Below are 26756 nucleotides of genomic sequence, written 5' to 3' on the forward strand. Positions count from 1 at the left end.
GGGCAAGCAGCCCATAGGGGCGGGGCACACCACAGGGCTTCCGAAGTCTGCCTGCCTCCTCCCACTCAGCCGCCCTACAGCTGGGGGAGGGGGGCAGCAGGTGGACTGTTTGGGCAGCGTAGAGCTTGTGCGTGCCCAAGTCACCGCGTCTCAGGCCCCGTGGTGCGTGCCCCCTGGCAATTTGTCATCCCCCTCAGTGGTGACACCCGGGGCAGCCCGCACCCACTGCACCCCACTTCCTCTGCCCCTGCATGGAGTTCAGTGAACTTTTTCCTAGGTAAATGGTTATATGATTGTCTAACCCATCCTTCATCCATATGGCTTACATAAAAACAAAGCAAGGTACAGCACTTGTTTCTGTCTCTTCTTAGATCAATACAGGGGGCACTCACATCTGAGCTTTTGCCCCTTTCTCTTTCCTGATATTTCTCATACAGAAATAAATGTGGAAAGGAATATAGAAAATGCTGTAACAGTGGCAAGGAACCCTTTCCAGCCGAACAACCACGTTCCCTGGAGGGCAACCTTCTGAGAGCTATATACCCGTGGTCGGTGTGGAAAAAATGGGTATGGCTGGGCACACACCAAACTCTACCCAGGCAAGCAAGAGGTATTAACACAGTTCAGGGACACATTCCAGTCTGGCAAAGTTACTAGAGGAGGGTGCAGAACAAGGCCAGTTAGGGGCATGGCCTGGTGTGGTGTGGCTTGGGGCGGAGGCCTGAAGGGCCAGGTAGAGATGCTTGGAGGGCTGCATTCAGCCTTTGGCCAGAGGTGCCCCACCCCTGTGCTAGAACACTTTTGGATCAGACTAAAGGGCTATCTAGTTCAGCATCCTATTCTCATAATGGCCAGCCAGACTACGGGAAGCCAAGCAGAAAGGGATGGAGGAACACTGAAGTAAGAAGTTGCTTTTCTAGATTTTGGACGAACAATAAATCAGGTGCATTGTAACTTGGGATGGAGGAACACATGGCTGGTTTTGAATGTTATTTTATGCATTATTTACTTATTTACATTTATACTCCACCTTTCTTCCAAGGAGCTCAAGGTGGCATACATATTTCCTCTCCTTCCCATTTTATCTTCACAACAACCTTGTGAGGTAGGTTAGACTGAGAGTGAGTGACTGGCACAAGGTCGTCTGGGGAGCTTAATGGCTGGTTGACGATTTGAGCCCTGGTCTCCCAGATCCCAGTCCACTACTCTAACCACTACACCACACTGTTCACTTAAGCTGCTATCAGCTAGCTCTACCTGAACCTTTTTTGGGACTGTTTTTTCTGCACTGAAAATGTAACACCCCAAGTCTGTGATGAATCTGCAAAGACGAGTTTGGGGCTCTTTTCAAGAGTGTGACAGTGAGAACCCTAATTGAATCTAATAGATGCACAGCAGTAGTAAATTAAAACAATACTCCTGTGTGACATAGCATGCATATCAAAGTAACTGAGCATATGTGAGCAGAGCATTGGGGAGTTTAGGATGTGTTTTTGCTAGCTGTTGCTTGCCTCTTTAAGCTTTTACTTTCACTTATCCTTTTGAAACTTTTTCTGTCACTTTGCATCTCAGAAGAGAAATGGCTTTTGTTTGTCTCTGACCTTGGGTTGGTCTGGGTACAGGAGGGGAAAAAACTTTGGAATTCCCCCCCAGAGACTTACTTTGGTGGTAGAAGGGCCATGCTCTTAGTACCTGAGTACCAGAATTGCAGTCAGTGAAAGAAAAATTACAAATGAAGTATTAGGATTCCGTCCCCTTGTCTTTCACCCTGTGCTGCTTTCATCATTCAGCCTTTTGTTTCTGGGGTCTGAAAATTGCAGAACGTAAGAATGATTGTTTCTTGCTGTTTGTAGTATTAGCTGTGGTTCTCAAGGGCATTTTTCATGCTCTTTCCACTTTAATGGGATCATCCATTGAGTTTAAGTCCAGCACTCTGGGAATCTATTCTTCAAGGTAGCTGATTAAGTAGAAATCTTGCTCATCCTTAGGTAATCCCACAATATGTAAATTGTTCATGTGAGATACAAAAAGCTATCATTTGCTTTTGTACTGAACTGCTTTGTCCCCAGTTTTCTTCCAGGTGTCTTTGTCCGAGGTGACTCTTGCTTTCCATTTCTAGCACCCTCCTAGTGTGAGCATAGGCTCCAAGTATGATTAAGAAACTTGATTGCACAGAGTTCTGAATCATGTAGGGGGTATTCATGCGGGTTTCTGGTTCTTTCTTAGTTCAGTTTGCTTCCCATGCTGTTTAATATCAGTTTTGGCTGCAGGTAGAATAGTCTTGTCTTTGGAGCTGAAAATTGGACTAGGTGGTTCTTCTACTAAGAATTTTGTTTCCTATGATAAAAGATCCATCTCTGGGCTCATTTCAGTCTGGGTGCCAACTAGTTTTGGGGATATAAACACCTTGGTTGACCCTGATGGACAACCTGCTGTTGTAAAAAGAGACAGGGGATGGGTGTTAGATATCAGCATCCCAAGTGGTGAGAGGCTCAGAAAACCCAAAGTCAAGCAGGAGCAGGAACAACTGTGGTGTGGTCTAAGATACTGTTTGGTTGCTGAAGAGGCGGTTAGTAGGATGAAGCAGAAACTCATATTGTTTCAGAATCTTCTCACTAGTAGGCAAGCTGTTCAGACTGAGAAGCAGGCTGATGTTTGATAGACCCATGTGCAATTGCATTAGCCTTATGGCTCACCAGACCAGGTGGTGAGTCAGCTGCTCAGTGCTGCTTAGATTCCAGAATGTTGTTTTGTGTGGTTTGGTGTGTGCTTTTGGTTCAGTTTTGCATCTCATGCTGATCTGTATGCAACTGTATGGAAGTTTGGGGGTAGTATTACCAAATTCTAGATTACCAGAGACTGATATGAACTGGACTGAAACTCCTAGGTGTGGTTAGTTCATTACTATTTTGACTCTGGGAAGTGGTGTGTGGTTGCTCTGCCTGTGTATCACAGTCTCATATAGGGAACAGGGTTGTAGCACCTGGATCTGGTTCTATGTCTGAAAGTTGGTTCAGGTGGTTGCTAGGAGGCATTTTACCATCTTAGGCTCTTATATGTTGGCTGTGTCCAACTCTGGGAAATAGGAATATGGTTTCTGTCTCAGTAACCCTTTGTAAGGCTGTTGCAGAGCTCTCTCTCTTGTGGCTTCCCTTGAAGGAGGGCCATAATCTTCAATTGAATCAGATTATGGTGGCCTAATTATCTGGGGTTAGTTTTACAGATTATGTTATTCCTATATTGACAGCTCTTGATTGGCTCTGACTTCCACACCTGGACTCAATTCAAAATGAAGCGAGTGCCTTCTTCCGTGTAACCTTCCTTGTCTTTTCTATCTTGTAAAGAGGTTTTGCTCTATGCCTTTGGAATGACTGGCTGCTGACAGAGAGAGAAGCATGAAGACGTTCTCTCTTTAAAAAAACAAAACAGCAGGAGGGATGTGAAAGAAAGATGGTTTTAATTTTCACTTGCTACACGGATGTATTTTTTAAGGCTTTCATTGTTGATTGTTTTGATTAATTTGTTGTTCTACTGAATTTGTAACCCACCTTGGGTCCACAGACAAACAAATGTTTCTCCCAGAGGCACTGCTTCGTAAATGCTACAGATTTAGAACTAATCTGCTCTAAAAGCTTGAGGATGTGGTCAGTTTCATTTATTGCAGGTTTGTTTCGTTCTTGGTTTGGTTTCAGGCAAACAACAAGTGGTTAGTAAATGCAACAATATGTGTGCGGCTTTGGTAATAAGGAATTGTAGTATATATTTCCCCCCTACTGTTGCTATTTTATTGATAGATTCAATAGATAGGTAAGTTTTGGAAGAATATGGCTGAAGTTCTGGAGGAACAGGTCCAACATAATAACATATGTCTGGCTTAGGCATATGTCAGGTTGGGCACATAAGAAATTGCTTAATATTGAGTCAGGATGTTGGTGTATCTAGCTCAGTACAGTGGTACCTTGGGTTAAGAACGTAATTCGTTCCAGAGGTCTGTTCTTAACCTGAAACTGTTCTTAACCTGAAGCACCACTTTAGCTAATGGGGCCTCTCACTGCTGCCGCACTGCAGGAGCACGATTTCTCTTCTCATCCTGAAGCAAAGTTTTTAACCCGAGGTACTATTCTGGGTTAGCGGAGTCTGTAACCTGAAGCATATGTTACCTGAGGTACCACTGTATTATCTACTCTGACTGGCAACAGCTCTTCAGGATTTCAGGCAGGGTTCTCTCCCAGCCTACCTGAAAACGCTGAACATGGGGCCTTCTGCACAAGGTGCTGTACTGCTAAGCCACAACCCTTCCCCAATGAGAGTAGGTATAATACAAGCATAAGGGTGGGAAAAACAACAACATTGTGTAGGGGAGGTGGTGAAAGAAAGATAGTGGTGTGCTGCTTTCAAGCCATACAGAAACACAGCAGTAGATGCTTCGCTACCACACTTGACAAAAAGGGTAAAAGCTAAGAAGTATGTCCATGAAAGGATGGCAGGCAAAAGGGCTTTGGGGTACTTAAACTGGGTTGGAGCTTGAAACAAAGGTGATGAAGTAGCTGATAGTACATAGCAACAGGGATATGGCTTCAGGGAGGATAGCACCTGGTAAAGGCCCCTATTTCAGAAACTGCTTCTTGTAGTTTAAAGACTTAGGAAATCTGGCAGCCAAATGCAAGAACACTCTGGAAGGAGACAGTCTCCCCCTTCTCTCATCATGCCCAGTCAAACGATGGCTTAGCATTTAAAGTGCTGACTCCTGAGGACAAGATTGCAGCTGCTTTGCACATCCCTCAGCATTTTAGGTCAGAGCAGTGTGGCAGCTAAGCCATGATCTAAATGGGGGAGCATGGCTAAGGTCTTTCCTTCTTAAGCACAATCTGTGGTCAAGTTTTGTCTTATACTTAATCTAAAAATCCCAAAGCAAACCTTACTCTGACCCACTGTGATGTGCGAACCGTATGGCATTGCACATTTGTAGCCTGGGAATGCTTCTTGAGGCAGTAATGCTTTTGGGTGCTCGGGTGGTGACATTGACTCAGAGTGCTTTTACCAGTTTTGGCTGGCACAACAACTGCACCCTGTTCTAGGGAGAACATGCCTGCCCATAGTCATTTATGTTTTAGTTACCTCCAGTCTGAAGTTCCACAAAATGTTCTGCATGTGGCACGCTTTAAAAGCTTTTGGAAGCCCAACTAATGCACGATGCCAGCACCGCTAGATATTTGTTTAGCTCTGGTTGGTTGGAGGATATTACTTGGTTGACATTTCACCTGCACAGGTTAACTCCTTGTTTTCAGGCTCAATTTGAGGTGCTGCTTTTTATTGTTAAAGCCCTAAATGATCAGGAGCCTTAGTATCTTAAGGAATGGGGCTGAATCTTCCCATGTATGTCACCCCCCCATGGGTACATCACTCAAGATCTGAGGCCCTGCTTGTTGTCTCTCCAGTAACTGAAATGTGGCAGATACCTGCGAAGGAGCAGGCCTATTATAGCCCCAGCCTGAAGAAATACTTCTACCAGGCTTCATCATTGGGTATCTTCTAACAGTTCTTAAAGGTTTGGTTGTTCTGTGAAGCTTTTAGAATTGTAGATTCAGGTAGGTAGCCGTGTTGGTCTGACGCAGTTGAAATAAATAAATTAATTTAAAAATTGTCCAGTAGCACCTTAGAGACCAACTAAGTTTGTTCTGGGTATAAGCTAAGCTTGGCATCTGAAGCATCTGAAGAAGTGTGCATGCACACGGAAGCTTATATGCAGAACAAACTTAATTGGTCTTTTAGAATTGGTTAAACACCATGTCGCTATTCCCTAGTCATTGTTTGTCCTCCCCACTGCCCATATTCCCCCCCCTTTGTTAAGGTTTCTTCCCCACTCCTTCCAATCCTGGTATAAATTGTAATTATTTTGAGTGTATATATATATATATATATATATATATATATATATATATATATATGTTGTCATTTGTCTGTCTTGGGAGACAATGTAGGAGTGTGCCTTTGGGGGTGAGGTCAAGCTGTTGGATGGTTGCAGCACCTGCTATGACTGTAGAGACCGATACAGGAGAGACATGTTTTGTTGCAGCTGGGGCAGATGATGGCATCCGGTTGTGCTGCTATAGATGCGCCATTGCGTTTCTTCTCTCTGAGCTCCTCTCAGCGGTCAATTCTCTGGTCACTGCTATGGATACACAACTTGATGGCCTGTCTCCAGGCACCGTGGACGTCTGCAATGGATTCACACAAGGCGGGGTTGATGTTGCCAGCTTTTATATCACATTTGTGTATAATGGTTGTTTTTATAGCATATGTTATTTCTTATGCTTATTAGCTGCTTTGATTTCTTTTGAATATAAAGTTGAGTAAAATATATTAAATGACTGTTAAAATGAAATACAGTAGAGTGGAAGAAGGTTTCAGATAGATAGAAAAGCAGGTGGGGATGATGACTGTCCTTTCCCCTTTCTTCCTTGGCAAGTCCTAAACAGCAGATTGCTCCAGGGTATCTGAGCCTTGAGCCTGGGCACTTCTGTTAGAAGCTGCAGATACAGCACAACTTATATTGTCTATAACTGCTGCCAAAGAGGGATTATTGGATTGCCTTAATGTATTGGCGTGAGAAGTGTCAGACCATATCTACTGTATCACTGTTCCCTATCATGTGCTACCATCTTACTGGTTCCTGTGTCCTCCCCCATGTTTCCATCAGTGCTATGAGGTCATAAAGATTTGGGCAAACTGCAAATTAAATACAAATTCAAGAAGGACATAACAAAAATGTGTTGCGTGTCCATTGTATGGATTCTGTAGAACTCACTCCACTTAACAAATTTGCAAGAGAATCTGGCCATGTACTTTGGCTAGGTCAGAGGAGAGGAATGTATTTTGGGTTTTCTTAGAGGCAGCAAGCAAATGTGCTACTCTTGTGTACACTGGCTTGGCTTCCCTTAAATAATGGTTGCCAGATTCTTCTGTTGCTTATTAAAATAAGACTATGAGAGAGGTTCATTTTATTTTATTTTATAAAGAAAGTAGGCCAGACACACAGACAATATTTTGGGTTGGGTTTTACAAACCAAAGGAATCATTCTTTGCTGCAGCAAGAAGATAAATTACTCATTTTGCTGGGTGAGTGTCGAAGGTTAGGCTGATAGACAAGGTTCATTTCTGAGATATTCCTCCACCCAAAGACCATGGTTGACACAGGAAAATAAATCCTTTTCACTTTGGATACCAGGATGTTTCCTTTGCGTACCCTTGGTCCAAGAAGCACAAACAATAGAAAATTATAGAACTAATGTCTGATTCATATGCTTGTTTTGAGACTGTAGAATCAACATGCAAGACACAGGGTGTGTTGATTTACTCTGACCTGGTTATTTGATGAGTTTTTCACATGGGGCCTGTTTTCACACAAATGAATTTCACATGAATATGAAATGGTAAAGCCACCACATGCAGACTTCACATTTAATTTGTCCGAAGTGCAAGATTCCAGTGTAAGCAAGGAAAACAAAAACAAAACCCCAAAGCATTCATCATGCTTTGTGTTCTTTCATGAGGCTTTCACTTTAACCCTCAATGACTTTTTTCTTTCCAAAATTATTTTTTTTATAAATTAGGATTTTAGGATTACCTATTTGGATGACATTTGATGTGAAAAATGAAACCTATAAGAAGGGAAAGGTAATTTTGCATGTCTGATTCCAGAAATGAGCAAGTATAATAAATGGACATTTTATATAACCTTATATAGATTGCAGCAGAACAAAAAAAATTAAAAAATCAGAAAATATATTATTCATCATCCCCTTCATTTAAATTTAAAAGTCAAAGAGGTTTTGCTTCTTCAGCTTAAACAACTTATTTCTGACTACCTTTGTAATTATTAGCACAAAATGTAAGTGGCAGGGAGGAAATCTTCCAGATCATTAACACAGAAGGATACATATATGTAATAATGGACTTTAATTGTCTTTGTTTCAACATTAATACATTTATGTTAAGGTTCGAGTACCGTTGCTATTAAAAATTAAACTTTGAGGGGCTACTATACAGATTGTGTCAGCTGCCAGGCTTAGTGTTTGCTTATTAGCATGACATTTCCGTCATAAAATGGGCAGATGAAGCCATATTTGACCTAGTGTGGGGACACCTTGCTCTCATGAGAGCATATTTTTTTCATGGGCGCTTTTCAGCAAATGCAGAGACAATGGCAGTTGAATTCTCAGGAGAGGAGTAGAAACTTGCGCACTGCCCTGAAGTCTTTCTGATCCTCCCGCCTCCCCTTCCCCATCTACGTCCTGAGCTATTTTGCAGCCAGGCAATCCCCTTCCAGCGTTGCCTGCAGAAGTAGAGTAACTCTGGCATGTACATTCCCCGGTGGGAGAACTTGTGTGGATGGTAATTTTAATGAGACCTGATTTAAACAGTAGAATGGGTCCATAAACCTAATACAAATAGACTTTCAAAAGCCTTTTCTACTTGTCAGGTACTTTGCTTCTCCACAAATGGGAAAGAAGCATTCATAGACTGAAATAACAAAATCATAATATCCTTGGAAGAACTTGACTAAACTTCTTCAAGAGGGAAGATAAACCAGCTGAAGTCTGGAGCAGGGAGGGAAGTCCACTGCAGGAAGTCTCCAGAATGAAAAGGTTGGTTTACATAAATACCTGTATGGTGTTTGCAGAGGATTCTGTGTTCTGCTCATGTGAAAATACACTGTTCAGTCCTTCTGCATGTTTCCAGAGAGCAGAACACACTTTGAATTGCCTGCTGCACCAGGTAGTAGGGGGATATACAGTATGCAACTCTGTACCGAAAAACACCCCAAGGAAAATTTGCCAAAGCAGTGCATAATTTGCATTAAATTTTAATGCTGCTTCAAATGTGCCTCCACATTTTTGTGCTGCTTGTGTTTGTGTACCAGTATTTATGTGTGTCTGTTGCAGAATGAAGAAGAAAGTTTTGATGCGTAGAATAATGCATCGAGAACTGTGTGGAATGGTAAAATTCCATGCTATCCATTTTCACTGCTTCGTGACATGGAATGATCTTTCTCCTCTTGATTGGAAAGCCTGTAGCAGGTGGCTTGCAAATTCGAGAAATGTTGTACACATCTTTTCATAAAAGTACAAAGTAAAAACCTTACACCAACAGCAAAATTAGCAAACACCAACAGCCTTTTATTTCCTTAAAAAAAATAAAAAATCTAATACAGTTCTGTTCTGCATCCCAGCCCCCTGGTCTTGCTGAGACAGATATCTTTGGCTGTTGTAATCTAAATGTAGGAAACAGGATGGAAAATTGTATCTTGCACACTCTTGTCCATTTTACGTACTTAGAGAATGAAAAACTTAAAGCAGAGGTGGGAAAACTTTTTGGCAGGTCCAACTTCAACAGATGGGTAGGACAGCTCACTTGTCAATCATATGACACCATTATGATGTCACATTGACAGGTGGATTGTCTCACCTACCCGCTAACATCCTTTGTGTGCAGTTCCCAAGTACTCAACAACCAGCTGGCTATCAGGTGCTTGAGAACCACAGTGCAAGGGGCTTTTAAAAAAGGTAAAGGTAAAGGACCCCTGACAGTTAAGTCCAGTCATGAACGACTCTGGGGTTGCGGTGCTTATCTCGCTTTACTGGCTGAGGGAGCCGATGTTTGTCCCCAGACAGTTTTTCCAGGTCATGTGGCCAGCATGACTAAGCTGCTTCTGGCGAAACCAGAGCAGTGCATGGAAACACTGTTTACCTTCTCACCGGAAGAGTACCCTAGGTTGGCAGAAGCTGGGACCAAGCAACGGGAGCTCACCCCATCTTGGGGATTCGAACCACTGACCTTCCGATTGCCAAGCCCTAGGCTCAGTGGTTTAGACCACAGTGCCACCTGCGTCTTGCAAGTGGCTTTGGAAAGTGCCAAATACAGAGCTGGAAAGGCGCTTCTTTCTCCCCTCCTTATGAGATGATGGGAAGGGGAGAAAAAAGCCTACATTTTGCGAAGATTGGCTGCAAGCAGTACTTAAAGGATGTGAGCACCCAGAGTGGGAGACATGTTACCTGAAACTTGCCGGGCGCAGATTGTATGGTGTTCTAAAGGTCTCAAACACTATCCATACTTGGTCTCAAAAAACAAAGTAGCAGTCAGTACAATCTATGATGAATTGATTGCATATGCTCTTAACTTCCCCATTCCCTCTATAAGAATGAGGCAAGGTTTAAATGCATTTCAGGAGAGCAGGCAATTGAGTGTTTCTTAATGGTGTAGCTAAAAATTTAATCTTATTTCTGTTACAATGATTTTAGATCTATTAGTAATTTTTCGTCCTGTGTATTGCATATTGGAATAATTAAAACTTGGGCTGTATTTTGTGATTCTCCTGTTCCTTTGGATCAGCAGCCATAGGATTTGTAAACATACTCTTGCATGGTAACTGGCAAAACTGAGGCCACCATGAGCTCTTTTCTGTGCTATCACAGACAAGAATGTGGAACAGTGCAAGTTAGTAAGAAATTGCACAGTGGAATTCCAGAAAACATTGTTTTAAAAAGATGGTAATGTTCACATATCATTCATAATGCTTTGTTTTAGCTTTGTTCAAAGTATTAGTTACAGGTAGGTAGCCATGTTGGTCTGCCGTACTCGAAACAAAATAAAAAAATTCCAGTAGCACCTTAGAGACCAACTAAGTTAGTTATTGGTATGAGCTTTCGTGTGCATGCACACTTATTAGCAGTGTTGAGCTAGTGTTGAGTTTTTTCACTGGCGCCTGTCAAGATGGCAGCCTTTTCTGTAGGGGTAAAGCATCTGATTTAGCTCAGTCCTGGGATTCAGCCATGGCAATGTCATAAATGTAAAGAGTGGGGGGAAAGTTTATTTGCATTTTTTTTAATCCCACAAGATAGGCTAAATGATTTTGCACTTTGAGTGGAATCAGATCATTGCACTTAGCTGTGCATTTATTATATAAATTTGCCCTCCCACTCAAGTGTTAAGTATGTATTATAGAACCTCACAGCCCATCTGAGTGCTTGCAGTGTGCAAATATTTTTTAAATTTTGTAATTAAATAGGAGTTGGGCAGCAGTGTCCACTAAAGTGATTTATTAATTGAATGACTTGATTAAATTTCATGTTATTTTAGTTTATACAGCAAGGGCATGCATCTTTGGCATCACTGGGGATTCCTCGCGAGGCTGTCAGCAGTAGTTCAGAGGTCCTCTATAAGAAATCTTTAGCACCCAATTAAATATTAACCAAGAAGATGTGCCTTGCTCTTTCCCTTGTTGAAACCAAGTTTTGACATCTGAGGCTGGTGATAAAAATTTGCTCAGCAGAATCATTTTCTGTGCACTCTATTTATCACTAGCTTATTTCTAAATTAATCATACTAAAAAAATTCCCACGTAATTGTGCTGGGGTTCAGTGCTGTATGAAGTATGTAAATAAAAAATGCCCTTTTAATTTCGTGTTAAGTATGCCTCACCACTGCTACAGCCGTGCTGTATCTGTTTCCTCAGAATGTCATTTTAAAGGTATTGTGGTTTCCGAGCAGCAGCTGTGATTGAAAAGTATGTAAACTAATCTGTTCTTGCTCATGTCATTTTTATATTCTTGTGTCAGTACACCAGAAGGCTGCTTTAAATTTGTCTTTCACTGTGTATTAGTTCTTGAGTCTTCCCCCCTTCCCCCCCTGAGTGCATATACTCTATTCTTTGCTACACATGGCAATTCTATGCCAAAGTAAATGGCTACTCATGAAAAGCTCCTGAAATAGTTCTTGCTTGATTATTGTACAATATTATGTTTATTTTCATGGAGAATTTTTTATTACCTTTCCATGAAAGTATGATTATCCTGCACAGTATCCATATTGCAGAAAGAAACAATCGAGCACATTGCATTTATTAGTATAAAACGCAATAACTTTGTATGATCGTTTTTCCAAGGGGGTCGAAAAGAGGGGTAAGGATTTTAAAGCATACTTTAAGGCATATCCTGTATGCTGTTTCTTAAAAAAAAGAAAGAAAATAAACTTTGCTTAATTTTGAACTATGATTAACTATTTTTATATAAAAAACAGTCTGACTCTAAATGGCTAATCACTGAAAATTAAAAGAGGTTGTGGCCAATAATTTATTCATACTACGTTTCATACCTAATCTTGTCTCCGTATGACATAATATTTGCTGCAGACACTTGTTGTGGAACAAAATGTTTAAAAGTAGAAACTGTGTTATAAAGGGAAAGTGTACAGTACGTTGCTCTGAGATGGAGCGGGAGCATTTAGCGTGACCTTTGATCTATGTACCTATGTGTCTTAATCATGCCAGCATTTTTTCCAGTTTGGAGCTTAGATTGCTATGACTCCTTGTTCAGACATTTTAGGGAATCAGTTATCTGTCACAGAGCTGGACCTGCCTGAGGAGCATTGAAATATTTATTTATTTTACTGGTTTTCTTGCTTGCCTTTCACTATAGAGTCTCAACATGGTTTACAATAAAACAATAGCATGATATTAAAATCAGTGCTATGTTTGAAACATGATGGACTGGAGGTTAGGTGAATGCTGCCATGCCATCAAGTAATGATTTTAAAGGGCCAGTGTCAGGGTGTTCATTACAGTGGTACCTCGGGTTACATACGCTTCAGGTTACAGACTCCGCTAACCCAGAAATAGTACCTCGGACCGAAACCCAAATCTGGCACTGATCAGCTTCCCCTAAATTAAATTGTTGCCATGGTTCTTGGAAAAGATAGCACGGTGGTACCTTGGTTTACGAACTTAATCTGTTCCGGAGGTCCGTTCTTAAACCAAGGCATGCTTTCCCTGTAGCAGCGGGGGACTCAATTTACAAATGGAACACACTCAACAGGAAGCGAAACATGTTCTGCTTCCAAGGCAAAGTTCACAAACCAAAATACCTCCTTCCAGGTTTGCAGCATTCTTAATGCAAGTTGTCCATAAACTAAGCTGTTCTTAAACCAAGGTATCACTATAGGATTTTTATTGCAAGCAAAAGATAGTGAAAGTGAAAGTCTCTTTTTGTATGTGGAGCGGAAATGGTTTTATCCTACTTTGGACAAATTTGTCAGGTTGCGCAGCTAATACTTGCAATTGAACTGATGCTACTTTAAAAATACAGCAGTTGAACACATTCCTTTACCCTTGGACCCTGAAAGAATTCTGTTTTGTGAATAATTGGTGAATTGTGTCCAAGTCTGAATCGTATACAGTAGTACCTCTGGCTGCGAACGGGATCCATTCTGGAGGCCCTTCACAACATGAAAAGAGCGCAACCTCCAGGACCGATATAAAAGGTTGCTCTCTTTTCATGATCTATATCATTGGGAGATGATCTATAACGAAATGAAAAAGGTATTTAAATATACCTTTCTGAAGAAACCAGAGGCCTTTCTCCTGGGCATGGTCGGCCAATTGGTGCCAAAGAAGGATAGAACTTTCTTTATGTATGCTACAACAGCAGCAAGAATACTTATTGCAAAGCATTGGAAGACACAAGATCTACCCACCCTGGAAGAATGGCAGATGAAGGTGATGGACTACATGGAACTGGCGGAAATGACTGGCAGAATCAGAGACCAGGGAGAAGAGTTGGTGGAGGAAGATTGGAAGAAATTCAAAGACTATTTACAGAAACATTGCAAGATTAATGAATGTTAGAATGATGTTGGAATGAATTTATGTGATTTTAGCAGAAATGTTATAAAGATTTAGGAAAAATAGACTGTTAATTGGTGAAAGGAGGGAAAGTAAAGTTATATCAATTTCAAGATAAATTTACAGGACAAAAATTTGAAAAGAGGGAAAGGATTTGCTGAAATGGATAATTGACTCAGAATACAAAAAAGGAGGTGTGAGGAGGTCAGGGAAATAAGTTAATGAAAGATCAGTAATGGGAAGATTGGCTGTATTTTTTATTGATTTTTCTTTTTTGCTTAACGGATTTCAATTCTCGGTTTTTTTTCTTTTTGATCTTTCTCTTTTCTTTTTTGTATCTTATCTTGTTTAAAATGAGGTTCTTTCTTGATTTTTTTTGTTGTATTTTCAAAAACTTTAATAAATACCTTATATAAAAAAAGAAAAGAGCGCAACCTGCAGTGGTGTGTCTGCACATGTGCAGGTTGCGATTCGCCGCTTCTGTGCATGCGTGTGACGTCATTTTGCGCTTCTGCGCATGCGCGAGCGGCGAAACCCGGAAGTAACCCTTTCCTGTACTTCCGGGTCGCTGTAGGACGTAACCTGAAAGAACGTAACATAAAGTGGACGTAACATGAGGTATGACTCTATAGTTATTTCTGTATGGCAAATGTGTTTCCCTCTTATGTAGACCAGGTATATATATGTTCATTTACCACCTAGTCCTTGAGTTCATGGGCAACAACTGTTCTTACAGTCTTAGAAGTGAAAAGAAAACTCGTGTCAAAGGCAAACTGAGAAGTGTATAAACTAAAACAATTATTAGAGTGTTCTTGCTCCCATCTGAGTAATGCGAAGGAAGGCATGGCTCTAACCAGGCCAAATAATTTGGTTTCCAAAGAAAACAGTTGAACTCCAAGTCTTCTTTTACTAGTTGATGAAGAAAATGGTTTATTTTTATTTTATTTTTTGGTTCTTTATACACTGACAGAGATATATACTTACCCACGTGTATCTGGTATTATCAGTATTTGAATATGAAATGAGAAATTGAAACCTCCCAAATTTGGAGATTAATGAGAGAGGGTGTGTGTGTGTGTGTGTGAGAGAGAGAGAGAGAGAGAGAGAGAGAGAGAGAGAGAGAAAGAAAGAAAGAAAGAAAGAAAGAAAGAAAGAAAGAGCTGGAACCTGGTCTAAAACAACCATTTCAAAAGCGCATGGAATATACCAACGCACCAGATGCTATAGCTACAATAATATCTTAAGCTTGCTATCTGGCTCCAACTGTGCTGACCTATGCCTTGCAACGAGCATTATATTTTTGTGCTTGCCAAATGGTGGCCATACACCAAAACAGACTTAAGCAGTTAGCAGATTCTTCCACCCAGTGACTAGCCTCACTGTGTGTGTCCTATACATAACTGCAGTTAGATCCGAACTAGAGGAATCTTCTAAACCTTAAGGGCTTGAATTGTGCTTTATTATCCAAAGAAGCTTCTGTTTGGTTGCTTATTACCCTACCTACTAGTTTCCCTTCACACTTTTCATTAGGAGTTGGCTGAAAAATGCTGCTGTTTATCATTAATATGCTGTTTACCAGGAAGAGGCAGTCTCAGAAGTCATGGGCTGAGATCCAGAGATCTCGGTGGAAAGCATTTGTGTTTGCACATGGGCTGGGGTTGCCAGTTTTCCTTTCTGAGCATTGTATCAAATGCTCTGGAGGCCCTGTGATCCAGAGACATATTTTCAGGCAGTGTTAGGGACTACAGTAGTGGAGGAGTAGATAAAAGCCCTGGTATACATACAGAATACTGGTGTACTGGTGTACACTTAAAGGACAGGTGGTTTTTATTTGATGCCATTTTTAGTTCATGCTATCCTACTATGAAGAAAGCTCACTGCAGACAAAAGGAAGACATACATCCCACTGTTAATAATAGTTTATGCATCATATATTATTGCAGAAGGAAGTTCACTGCAAGCTAAAGCAAGATAATAATCTGGTTAAACATATAGGCTGCAACTATGTTATTGATTGAAAAGCAGTCTAAGTTTATTGTTGCAGCAGAGAAGAATGCTATTTTACATGTTGGCAAATGTGATGAGCTGAATAAAATTTTGCAGCTATTATTAAAATATGTAGGGAGCTTTTAGTCTTCTTGCATTCAAATCATTACACACCTTGCAGCAAACTATAGTTTCTGGTGTTGGTTTATTTTTTAGTTCCTCATTCAAACAAAATTATAAACTCCTGTTACTTTAAAAGTGCAAGAGGATGCTTCCTGTCTCATTATCATGGCCACACTCCAGAGGAAGAGGGTGTGAACAAGCTTGATCATACAGTACTAAGCTATAGTTTTGCATTATGTCTGAACTGAGTCATTGCAATTTTCAGCTTTCTGAAAGTGGCAAAAAGAAGGTTAAAAAGAGGACTAAAATAGAGCCACCAAAGGAGGGGATTTAATAAAGATTAAAGCTGTGTTCTGTACAAATTTTCACAAGACCACCTTAATACATGAAAGTCGACATATTTTTTTTAATTGCCTGCTAGTTGAACAGATTTAGGCATACGTTGGAACCCTAACCAGACACACACTGAAAGGAAATACGTATTTTGATGGAAGTCTTAATGTCTGTTTGATCATACAATGGCAAATAAAAGCATTTGTTTGTAAGACAAGTGTCATGCATCCTGGGGGCATTGTATGGTAAGCCTTTTCTTTCCACTAATATACAATGATTCTGATATTGCCCATGAAACATGATTAAATATGGGCAAGATGTTTATGGGGGGGGGATACCCAACATGTGGAACATGAAAGCAGTGCCAACAGGGTAAGTATAGTGATAGAACAATCATGTGAGCCAGTGTGGTGTAGTGGTTAAGACTCGTAATCTGGGGAACCGGGTTCGCGTCTCCGCTCCTCCACATGCAACTGCTGGGTGACCTTGGGCTAGTCACAATTCTTTGAAGTCTCTCAGCCCCACTCACCTCACAGGGTGTTTTTTTTGTGGGGGAGGAAGGAAAAGGAGAATGTTAGCCGCTTTGAGACTCCTGAAGGGGAGTGAAAGGCGGGATATCAAATCCAAACTCTTCTTCTTCATATTTTCCTAGATGAATTATCTTAATCACTTTTTGGAGTGCTGTGACTTCTGTGGGTACTTTTACTTTGGCAGGAGAATTGTCCTAACGTTTGCCCATAGTCCAGTGTACAGATGCAGCAGTTGGGGGTTGCAATGCCACCTTTGCTTGAAGGGGAAGGAGGAATGGATTTTACGTGGATTGACTTGGAAAAATTACCCCAAGGTCTTTTGTTTTCTTCAGAAGATCTAGAGTTATTTCTGAGTTATTCTGAGGAAGGCTTATTTTAGCTTGTCAATCTCTCTCCCTGTGTTGCTTTCTCTGGAATTGTTCCTTTTGTTTATACATTAACTCTTGACATTTAAGATGTTGGTTAGTTATGTTATGTAAGGCAAATAGCAACTTGTTTATAATCCTGTAGTGCTCTAAACTTCAGATTAAAGATGGAAATGCATGAAAGATGTTTATAACAAAATCCACACTCCACTTCACTCCCTCACCTGCGTCATCTGGCAGCAGTCATTCATTCCATCAGGAAGAGAAGGGAAGCTGGACCACTCCATTGGTTCTACTGAAAGACAAGAACTTTTGGTTCCTCCTCTCTCTGAATTGTTTCCGTTCCAGCTGCTTGTTATAAGAACTTTATAACTAAAACTAGGGTCTCAAGTTTGTTTGTTTTTCCTCCTCCCTCCCAAACTGTTTTCCTTTTGTAATGTCTCTTTAGATTGCAAGCTTGAGGACAGTGTTTGTCTTATTATTGATCTTTGTAAGCCACTCTGGAAGGCTTTTTTAGCTGCAGGGAGGGGTGAAAATTCTTCAAATAGAGAAACACTTGGGTTTGTAATGGTTTAATTCACTAAGATTAAGTTGGTTTTTAAGTTCAGGTACTTCAGTTTTACTCAGTTGCACATGAGGTGGATAACTTTCAGTAAACTCTTCTGTCACCTATGAGTATGGGGATGGGAAAGAGGTAACTACCCGTATTTTTCGCTCTATAACACGCACCCGACCATAACACGCACGTAGTTTTTAGAGGAGGAAAATCTGTAGGCATGCCACCCGTAGGCATTTCCTCCATAACACGCACAGACATTTCCCCTTACTTTCTAGGAGGAAAAAAGTGAGTGTTATGGTGCAAAAAATACGGTAATTCTATCTGTCCACCCTGATCCCTGGCAGCTCCACCAGCCCGGGCATGTTTAATTATAGCAGAAACATGGGGGAGAGTGAGGAACCTTGAGGCCAATTATTGGGCATCCAATGCATAGATCTATAAAAGGATATCACTGCCTTTGCTTGTTGCTCGGATTGCTACTGTTTGTGGGGGCCGAATGACGGGTGCTCATCAGTGAGAGTATAAAGTCCCAAGAAAGATGTTTAAATTTGATCCCAATCTCACAGTGAGAACTTGACCTAGGGGACAAGCAGCCCTGGTGTGAATAGGGTTGCTGAGTATTAGAGAAGCATAGAATAGTAGAGTTGGAAGGGACCTTGAGGGTCATCTAGTCCAACCTTTGTGACCCAGGAATCTCAACTGAAGCATCCTTGACAGATGACCATCCAACCTCTGCTTAAAACCTCCAAGGAAGGAGAGTCTTGATTTGTTGGTCAGCATATTTTAATAAACTGAGCAAAGTAAGTGAGTGATAGTGAGGTACTGGGGGGATGTAGTGGATTTTAGATTGCTTTTAAGCTTCTGTTTTGTCAGCATTGTTTTACAGATTATAATTACATTTAAATTTATTGTGGATTTCTTAATTATTATATACGACTTGGTAGGGTCATCTCACCATGGCCCAGACATTATAATTGTGATATTTTTTGCTGTAATTGTGATGTTCTGTTGTTACGTTTATTGCTGCTGTTGCTATATATCGTTTGTAAGTCACTTTGGGATTTACTCAAATGGAAAACAGCATAGAAATATAATCAGTCAGTCAATTCCGCTCCTGAAAAGCAGCATCCGATGTAAAACCAGGCTCACTCTCGCATCTGTCTTCTTTTCATCCTATATGACACAAAACTAGAGCCATGAAGAAGCCAAAGTTTTGTCTGGTATATTGCACCAAATACAGTGTTAATATGGGTATTTTTTTAAACCGCAAGTACATTTTTGTGGTTTCACAACTCTTAGTGTGAATGGTTAGGAAAAATAGAACTGATAACCCCAGAGGCAGAAATATTTTTCCCCTTTTATGTTATTTATTATTATGCAAAGATGTTCTCTGGTGGCTGCCTATTAAAACTGTCTGTCTGTCTATCTGGCAAGAAGCATATTATTTGGTTGGGTGCCATCACTGTGGGCTAGTGAAGGATATGGGGATACGTTTGGGGAATTATCCACTAAGCATGTGCTTAGCCAGATAGTTCTGTTACATGTCATTTGTTTTCCTCTTTGCTACTTAAATGAGTTGCAGAATTTTACCCTATGCCAGCCTTTCTTAACCTGTGTGTCCCCAGATGTTGTTGAACTACAACTCCCATCCCCCCTAGCTAGCAAGGCCAGAGCTCAGGGATGATGGGAGTTGTAGTCCAACAACATCTGGGGACCCCCAGGTTGAGAACCGCTGCATGCAAATCCAGTGCACTTGAACATCACAACAAACCATGGTTTATCATAATGGGAACCTAACCCCCGACTGGTCCACATACTCCTCCAGCTGGGTTAATTCCTGTCAGGGTGTCCAAATGCAGCCTGTGTGTGTTACAGGTTGTATTATAGGTTGTGTTAAGGACATACACCACATCCCAGTAGAACTTACAGAGCTTTATTCATGAAATAACTATTAATATTTAGGTGTTAGCTGATTGGCACAGATTTGTTTCTATTTTTTTCCTTTGAGGGCCATACTGATCAGAATTTTTTAATATAAATTATGTTATTATTAATAATAAGGCAAAGAAAAACAACAGGTTTTTAACAGTATTTTGTAAAATGAGAATTTAGAGGGATGCTGTGTGTCATGCTAATTTGTCTGTGCATAGTTGGATAAACTAATTATTTCCATCCGTTACAAAGCAATAAAAAATAAACCCTTACACTGGTGATTTAGAATGAGCAGAGGTACCCTTCCGCTGTGTTCTGCTGCCCAAGTGGCTCCTTCAGAGTTGACTGCCCCCTTCTGCCTGCTGAAAGTGTGGGAAGGTGGGAGGTATGTTTGCAGTATCCCCTCCCATGGAGGTCAGTGAAAAACCCTGAAAAAGGGGCTTCTAAGGGTGGGGAGTGGGCAGGGCTGAACTGGTATGGGTCCATTGGACCCCAGACCAGTCTTGCTGCTGTTGCCTGACAGTATTGGGTCTGATGCAGATGCAATCTCTGCACCAGCCTGGTGAGCAGTTGGGTTGCAGATGCGAAAGTGGCTCCACTGCTTTGCACAACCCAGGTGAAGGAGCGTGTGTGTCCTGGATTGCACCTTTAGTCATACTTTCAATGGGACAAGAGTTAATCTTAAGTCCCATTGATCTCAACCAGTCTCCTCTAATTATGACTAAGCCTAGATCCAACCCATAACTGGTCAGAGTTAGAGGAAATAGTGGACGGTGATGGTTTCAAAATTGTACACTGATATGGCATTTACTGGAGTAGTTTTTCAGCTAAACTTCCAACTTTTAAATATTGCTCGTATTTCCTTTGAAACCATATTATGCTTCATTTCCTGAAAAAGACTAGTGATAGTGAAAGTATGCATGTTTTACTACATATCAGTTTGATTTACCTTGCTGTCCAGTCACAGTGCAGTGTAGACAAAATGCATGTTCTACTATTTGTCATTTCTATTCTTTTAATATGCACAGCATTTCAGGTTGTGATTTCACAAAATAACCTTGGTTGTCTAGTTCACTCTTATTCTGACCTTACAGATTAGGAGCTGATATTGAGATGCAAGGACATGTCTTGTTCAGGGACATCTAGTAAGTCATGGTAGATAAGGGCCACAATTCATATACGGTAACTTCTTCAGGTATGTGCAAGGATGTGCACATATCTAGTAGGTTAAGTGATGTTTCCTCTCATTAGAACAGCAACATTACAACTCAACGTTGAAATTCCCACAGGTTCGAAAGTGATTTCCTATGTGGCCTTGGGGAGAAAGGATGTTTTGTTGCATTGGTATTTGTATACTTTATAAAAAAATAGTTTATAAAGAGAAATGCACTTGTTTGTAGACTTTTAAAACACCATATACATACACACAGCTTATCCAAGTATCGTTGTCTCTTTTCCCACCCTGCTTTAAACAAGTATTATGCAGGAGCAGAATAATCAGCTTACATATTGGTTCTAAGTGTAGCATATTTAAGGTTGAGTTTATCCAGATTCACAATACAGTGGTACCTCGGGTTACATACGCTTCAGGTTACATACGCTTCAGGTTACAGACTCCGCTAACCCAGAAATAGTACCTTGGGTTAAGGACTTTGCTTCAGGAAGAGAACAGAAATTGTGCTCCGGTGGCGCAGCAGCAGCAGGAGGCCCCATTAGCTAAAGTGGTGCTTCAGGTTAAGAACAGTTTCAGGTTAAGAACGGACCTCTGGAACGAATTAAGTACTTAACCCAAGGTACCACTGTACTGTACCAGAAATTATTCTTTGAACGCTGTAAAATAATGTCAGTGTAATCCCATGCAACAAGTGTACCTGTTTATTCAAATGCTTAGCTCAACTTTGAGCTATCCTCTAGGCAGCAAGGATGCATTGTAAAGGTTAATTGTAGTTCCGTCCTCATTTCTGCACATGAAATGGTGAAGGGTGTGCTTTCTTGAGAAATATCTTTTTCTAGTTTTCTCACCCAAGTAGTAGAAGCATGTATCTGTATGTGTTGGGAGATGAATTACTCTTCTGCCAGAAGCAGACGTTCCAATTTTGGGCCTGGTTCCACTGGCAAAGTCCCCACTGTAGTTGCTGCCAGCTCATGAATGATGGGATCAGGCCTTTATTTGGAGCTGAGAGCACTTGATGTGGAAACAGGAAATGCACATTTCTAACCTTCTAGAAACGTGTGTTGACTGTTTTCAGTCACAAGTCCAAAGTTTCTCCTCCTTCCAAACAATGGTGCCATTGTGCCCATAGTATCTGATTAGTTCTTGAAATGTTTTAGTAACTCTCTCTTAAAACATTATAAGAAGATAATCAGCTGCCTTAGAAGGTCCCCATCTGGAGTATAGAGTTCTTTTGCTGAAAGATGTTTTGCCTTTCTGAGATAGCTCTCGCATTTCATCATCTGTTGTGCAGAGATGAAGTGCATATGAAAAGTCAGTGACTCTCAATCCATCTGTTGTTATTATTTTCCACTGATAATTGGCTCGAACAATGAAATGTCTGTGTCTGTAGCCTTTGAAACCATATACCCTGTTTATTTTCTGGAGGTCTCACTCCCCTCCCCCAGTCTCTGTACTGTATGTGTGTGCGCTTCATTTTCCTCTCAAGCATATAGCTAGTGGAGCTTGCATGAAGATGACATCTTTGACTCGGTGCATCAGGATGTGTCACTCAGACATTTGAATCTTGAATCCCCCCCACCCCCCGCCCAGCCCAACAGAGTGCTATGGAGAACAGGCTTAACAGCAGGAAAGACTGTCAGATCCAGAATGCAGTGTTATTCTACCTGAGTAGCAGTATTTATTTCAGTTTCCTTATTAAAATATTAATTTAAAATCCAGCATCTATTAGCTATGGAATTAGATACCACCTATAATTGTATATTATATTCAGTTGCATCCAGTTTTGCACGATGCAGAGCATTAATATTGGATTCCACTAACAGCACTTCCATTAGCTTGCTCAACCAGTATGAGATATATGTGAGCAAGAAGGCATAACTACCAGCCAGAAGTGCCAAAACAGTCATTAGAACCTCCATGGGGATGGACAGAGGCTTTTACACAGCGATATACTGATTACATTTTGTTCTATGGTTTATTTGCATCAAGGTTAGATCGCTGTTATCTATGCAGAGAATATGATCTAACACCTTATTTGAAAGGTTGTTTCAATGAATAATAATAATAATAATAATGCTATAATAATAATAATAATAATAATAATAATAATAATAATAATAATAATATAGTGAATAGTAAAGGCATTTCTTATGGACTCTCTCCGTGAGGTATTAATTAAAACCAATCCTGTTAAGCATTTTTCCCCTATCAGGTCAGGAAATTGAGCTATTTAGTTCCAGGTTTTTAGGGGCAAGGCCTGCAAAGGGGACAATTTTTGTCTCATAACCTGTTGGCACAGGGAACTGAGTTTTTTTGTTTTACAGTGCAGCTCCTGATATATTTTTTATTAGCATACCTGGTCTATGAGTTGACCCAAAGTCACAACAAATCCAGTTTGCTTGTGCTTTCCCACATGCTTCAAGAGAAATTACAGTTGCATGGGTATTTTCTAGCTTTGCTAGTTGAATCCAAAGCTCTTTTAAAGGGGTATCTCGTAAGCACTGCTGTTGGATGTCTTTTGTTCATTTAACTGGCCAGGATCCAACTCTCACCTTGGTGCAGTCAGAAACTGTAAGCTCATGGGAGGGAAATACTTTATTTTAGCAGCCCCAGATGCAGAAGCCCTCTCTTGATAGTTTGAGCACTGCGCATTAAAGCTTCCTTGGGTTTCCAGTGCTCATGTAAATGAGAGGTTTTCTTTCATGTGAATAAGTGCTTGATAGACTGTGTATCAAATAATTCTAGAATCCAAGTAAATATAAGGCCTATTCTTAAATAGATAAATAAGAAGACTACATGTGGCTGTCACGTTAATTGTTATATTTTGTGGCTGTAGAAATATGTCAACTCAGCTAAGAACAGTCATATTACATTTTCTTTTCTTTTTAAAGATCTCATTACTAAAAGTAACTCGCCTGGGATTTTATAAGATACTACTATAATTTTACATCTACATATGCCATTTAAATGTGTGTGTGTGTGTGTGAATAATAATAATAATAATAATAATAATAATAATAATAATAATAATAATAATAATAATAATTTATCATAATAAAAATGCTAATGAGTAAATGGTGCACTAATCCGAAGTGGAGTCTCTAAGATGGTTGTCTGGCACCTTGTACGCCTCCTTCTGGCAACTCCTGCAGCCAAACTGGTGCCAAAGGTAATTGCTCTGCTTTCCTTTGGACCACATCAACGAAGCCGAGAAGTGGGTTTTGTTGTCTGGGCAGCATAGGACCTGTATAAACACTTCCTAGGCTTGTGTCCCAGGGAGGCCACTTTGGTGCTGCTAACACAGTGGCTTGACTTTACCCCCAGAGGTGTACTTGATTGTCTCTTGAGACAGATGGATACCAACAACAACAACAACAACAACAACAACAATTGGCTTGCCACAGCACGAGCCACAGCAATGTCACCCCCCCCCCGCAAGTTTAACACAGTGTTTTCAAACATACAAAGATGGCTGGGTGATGGAGAAGTTGGGGGTGACTAGGGAGGCATTCCTTCTCTCCTCCCCATGTCCTTCTAGGCTTCTCTGCCTCCTGGACACCTTTATTCAGCATACAAGCCATGCCCATGCAGAGCTTGTCATAGGCTTGGGGCGGGAGTCCTGTTAGAATAAAGTTATAAACTCAAACAAAAAAGCAGTGAGTCCCTGGTGTGGGCCCTCTGTTGACTTAGCCCTCTGAGGCCCAGGGCAAGTGTACCTGGCTGCCCCCCCTGCAGTTTATTTGCTCTCATCCAGTCCATTACTGAAGCCAGACACCAACCCACATCTGCTGCCACTCTTGCAGATATAGGCTTCCTAGCCTCGGGCCTTGCTGGGGGGGGGGCAGGTCTGGAGCCATCTGCCGGGCGGGCCGGATTCAGGACCCTGGCGGGCCACATCTGGCCCACAGGCCGTAGTTTGAGGACCCCTGATATAGATGTTACACGGCTTGAGGGACAAGATTGTTCCCTGTGAAATCCCATATGGAGGTTTGTGCAAGACTGTGCAGCATCCCCTAAGTACCATTCTCTGGAGATGGCTGGCCAAATAAGGACAGGCTCCATTGCAAAACACCGCCATCCAGTCCCTGTTTGGGCAGACACTCTAGGAGGATACCATAGTTGATGCTAATGAAAGATACTGAGAGATCAAGGAGAATCAACAGGGTCACCCTTGTCTATCTATGAACAGAGGTCATTGTACAGGGAGAGTAGTGCTCACATTGCCTCCGTGTACTAATACAAATGGTCAAATTTTGTCTTTGACAGAAGAAATGTGTACGCTTTGGAAATTCATATAGGGGATGGCGTGTAAAACAGGGCTGGGGGAACCTGTCACCCTCCAGATATTTGCTGGACTCCAGCTTCCAACAGCCATACTTAGCATGGCTAAAGATCAAGGATGATGGAAGTTGTAGTCAACTTTTGAGGGTTTCTGTTTTGTTTTGTTAATCAAGATGTGTATAAAAATTTTATAAATAATAATTTAGCAACTTTCAGAGGACTACTTCCTTTCAAGAAAACATGCATAGGATTGTTCTGCAAACTGTTTTGGGTCATCTGATGGGGGAAAAAAGTCTGACATAAATATCAAATTTCCTCTCCCCCTTCCAACCTTAATAGAAAGTATATTTGTTTATATTGGATTGTTTCTAAAGCAACAGCATTCTAGAATATTCTGCACATTCTGTTTTTTTGAAGAAGAAAAAATGACAGTTTGAGCAATAAAATTGTTTCTATTTTGAAACAACAAGAAACAAATCATGCCTTTCTTTTTCTTACATGCTTCAAAGACGTAAGTTATAAAGTCCTTCTTGCCCCCCAAACCCAACAGCTTAGCCTTTAACATTTCCACTCAGAAATTAGTTTAATCAATGTCAGTGGAATTTACTTTTAAGTATACATGCTTAGAGACTCAGTCAAAACCTGTAATTCTGATGAATTTGAGGTTTAATTAAAGAAAGTATGTTCTACCTACTGGATTCTTTCCCGCTTGTACGTCTCTTTGTCTTTCTCTGCCTTGAAAGGTGTGTGGGTGAGGAAATGTTTTCTTTTGTAACGGCAAATGTCAATTCAGTTCTTAATATTGTTCCTATTTATTAGTTGTTATTGCTGCTATTTATGGGGGGGGGGTTGCGTGTAGCTATGTGATCTTTTTTAGCCACCATCCCTATTAAACAGGCTGTGCAACTCCTGAGAGATCAGGACAGGTAGAATGCACAGCAGGCGTCTGATTTGAGCCAGTTACTCATTTGCCGAGTGTTTGTGTTTATGCAAAGGGGCCTCTTCCTGCATATTTAATCTAGAGTAAGGCAGTGGCTTTTGTTGTGTTTAGACCACATACCTTCAGTCCTTCCTTACACTGCAGCCAATGTTGAGGCAGAGAAAATCTGGCTAGTTAGAAGTAAACCGTATGGTCTTTCCAGAACACTCAACTTTTTCTTTACTTGATTGGGAATTATTACAACAGCTCAGACCTTTTCTTCCTCTTCATTAATGGGTAAGTGTGTATTATTAAAGATCATTATCCTTTATTGTTCCTCTTTATAAATAATGTTCAGAATTCTGTCTTGTTCAGACCTCTTTGCAGGAGCCCCGGTAGTTTAGGGAGTTTGTTGCAGCCTTTAAGGTTTGTGAATCCAGGTGTTTCTTTAGGGTTTACTTTTTCTTGTGCAAGTACCTGAACCTTAACAACACACTGTTCTCTGAGAGTAGGGAGAGGGGATGTGTTTGACTTGCTTTTTTGTCGGGCATTTTTGTTTGTCACTGTAGGGGGGGGGATAGTTTCATTGTTTACTAAAAGCTTTCAAATGGCATGCACAATAGTTTTGTTTTTGTAAAAAAGCAACAAGACAGTTGTTTCTGTTTTGTCCTCAGTTAGAGTCCTCACCAGAATGTGTGTTTTATACTAGGGATCAGGTTTTTTTTTTCTTTTGTGGAAATTGAATCGTCTCTTCATTGATATTAATAGCACACTAGAGATGTTAGCTATGAGGCAGAAAGTAATAGGACTATAGAGTAGGAAACCTGATAATGCAGCGGGAAAGTGGGATGAGGGAAGCTGACAGTCCTATTGCTT

The 26756-nt window shown here is 40.8% G+C and overlaps 1 protein-coding gene across 20 annotated transcripts in view; it reads left to right on the top strand.

Moving 5' to 3' along the window:
- FOXP1 (forkhead box P1) overlaps window positions 1–26756 on the top strand; it is a 536656-nt gene that overhangs the window by 204981 nt on the left and 304919 nt on the right. For 2 of the 20 annotated variants that reach the window (XM_053378204.1, XM_053378202.1), the window contains exon 1: window positions 26036–26177. The exons of 16 other annotated variants lie outside the window; for them this stretch is intronic. The gene's annotated coding sequence lies outside the window, so the exon portion shown is untranslated. Of the gene's footprint in view, window positions 1–9512; window positions 9567–26035; window positions 26178–26756 lie in introns of those variants that run through there. 2 more of the 20 variants (XM_053378205.1, XM_053378203.1) reach the window with 2 other exon arrangements.

The sequence above is a fragment of the Podarcis raffonei genome, chromosome 2 (genome assembly GCF_027172205.1).
Source record: "Podarcis raffonei isolate rPodRaf1 chromosome 2, rPodRaf1.pri, whole genome shotgun sequence".
In the NCBI taxonomy this organism is placed as follows: domain Eukaryota; kingdom Metazoa; phylum Chordata; class Lepidosauria; order Squamata; family Lacertidae; genus Podarcis; species Podarcis raffonei.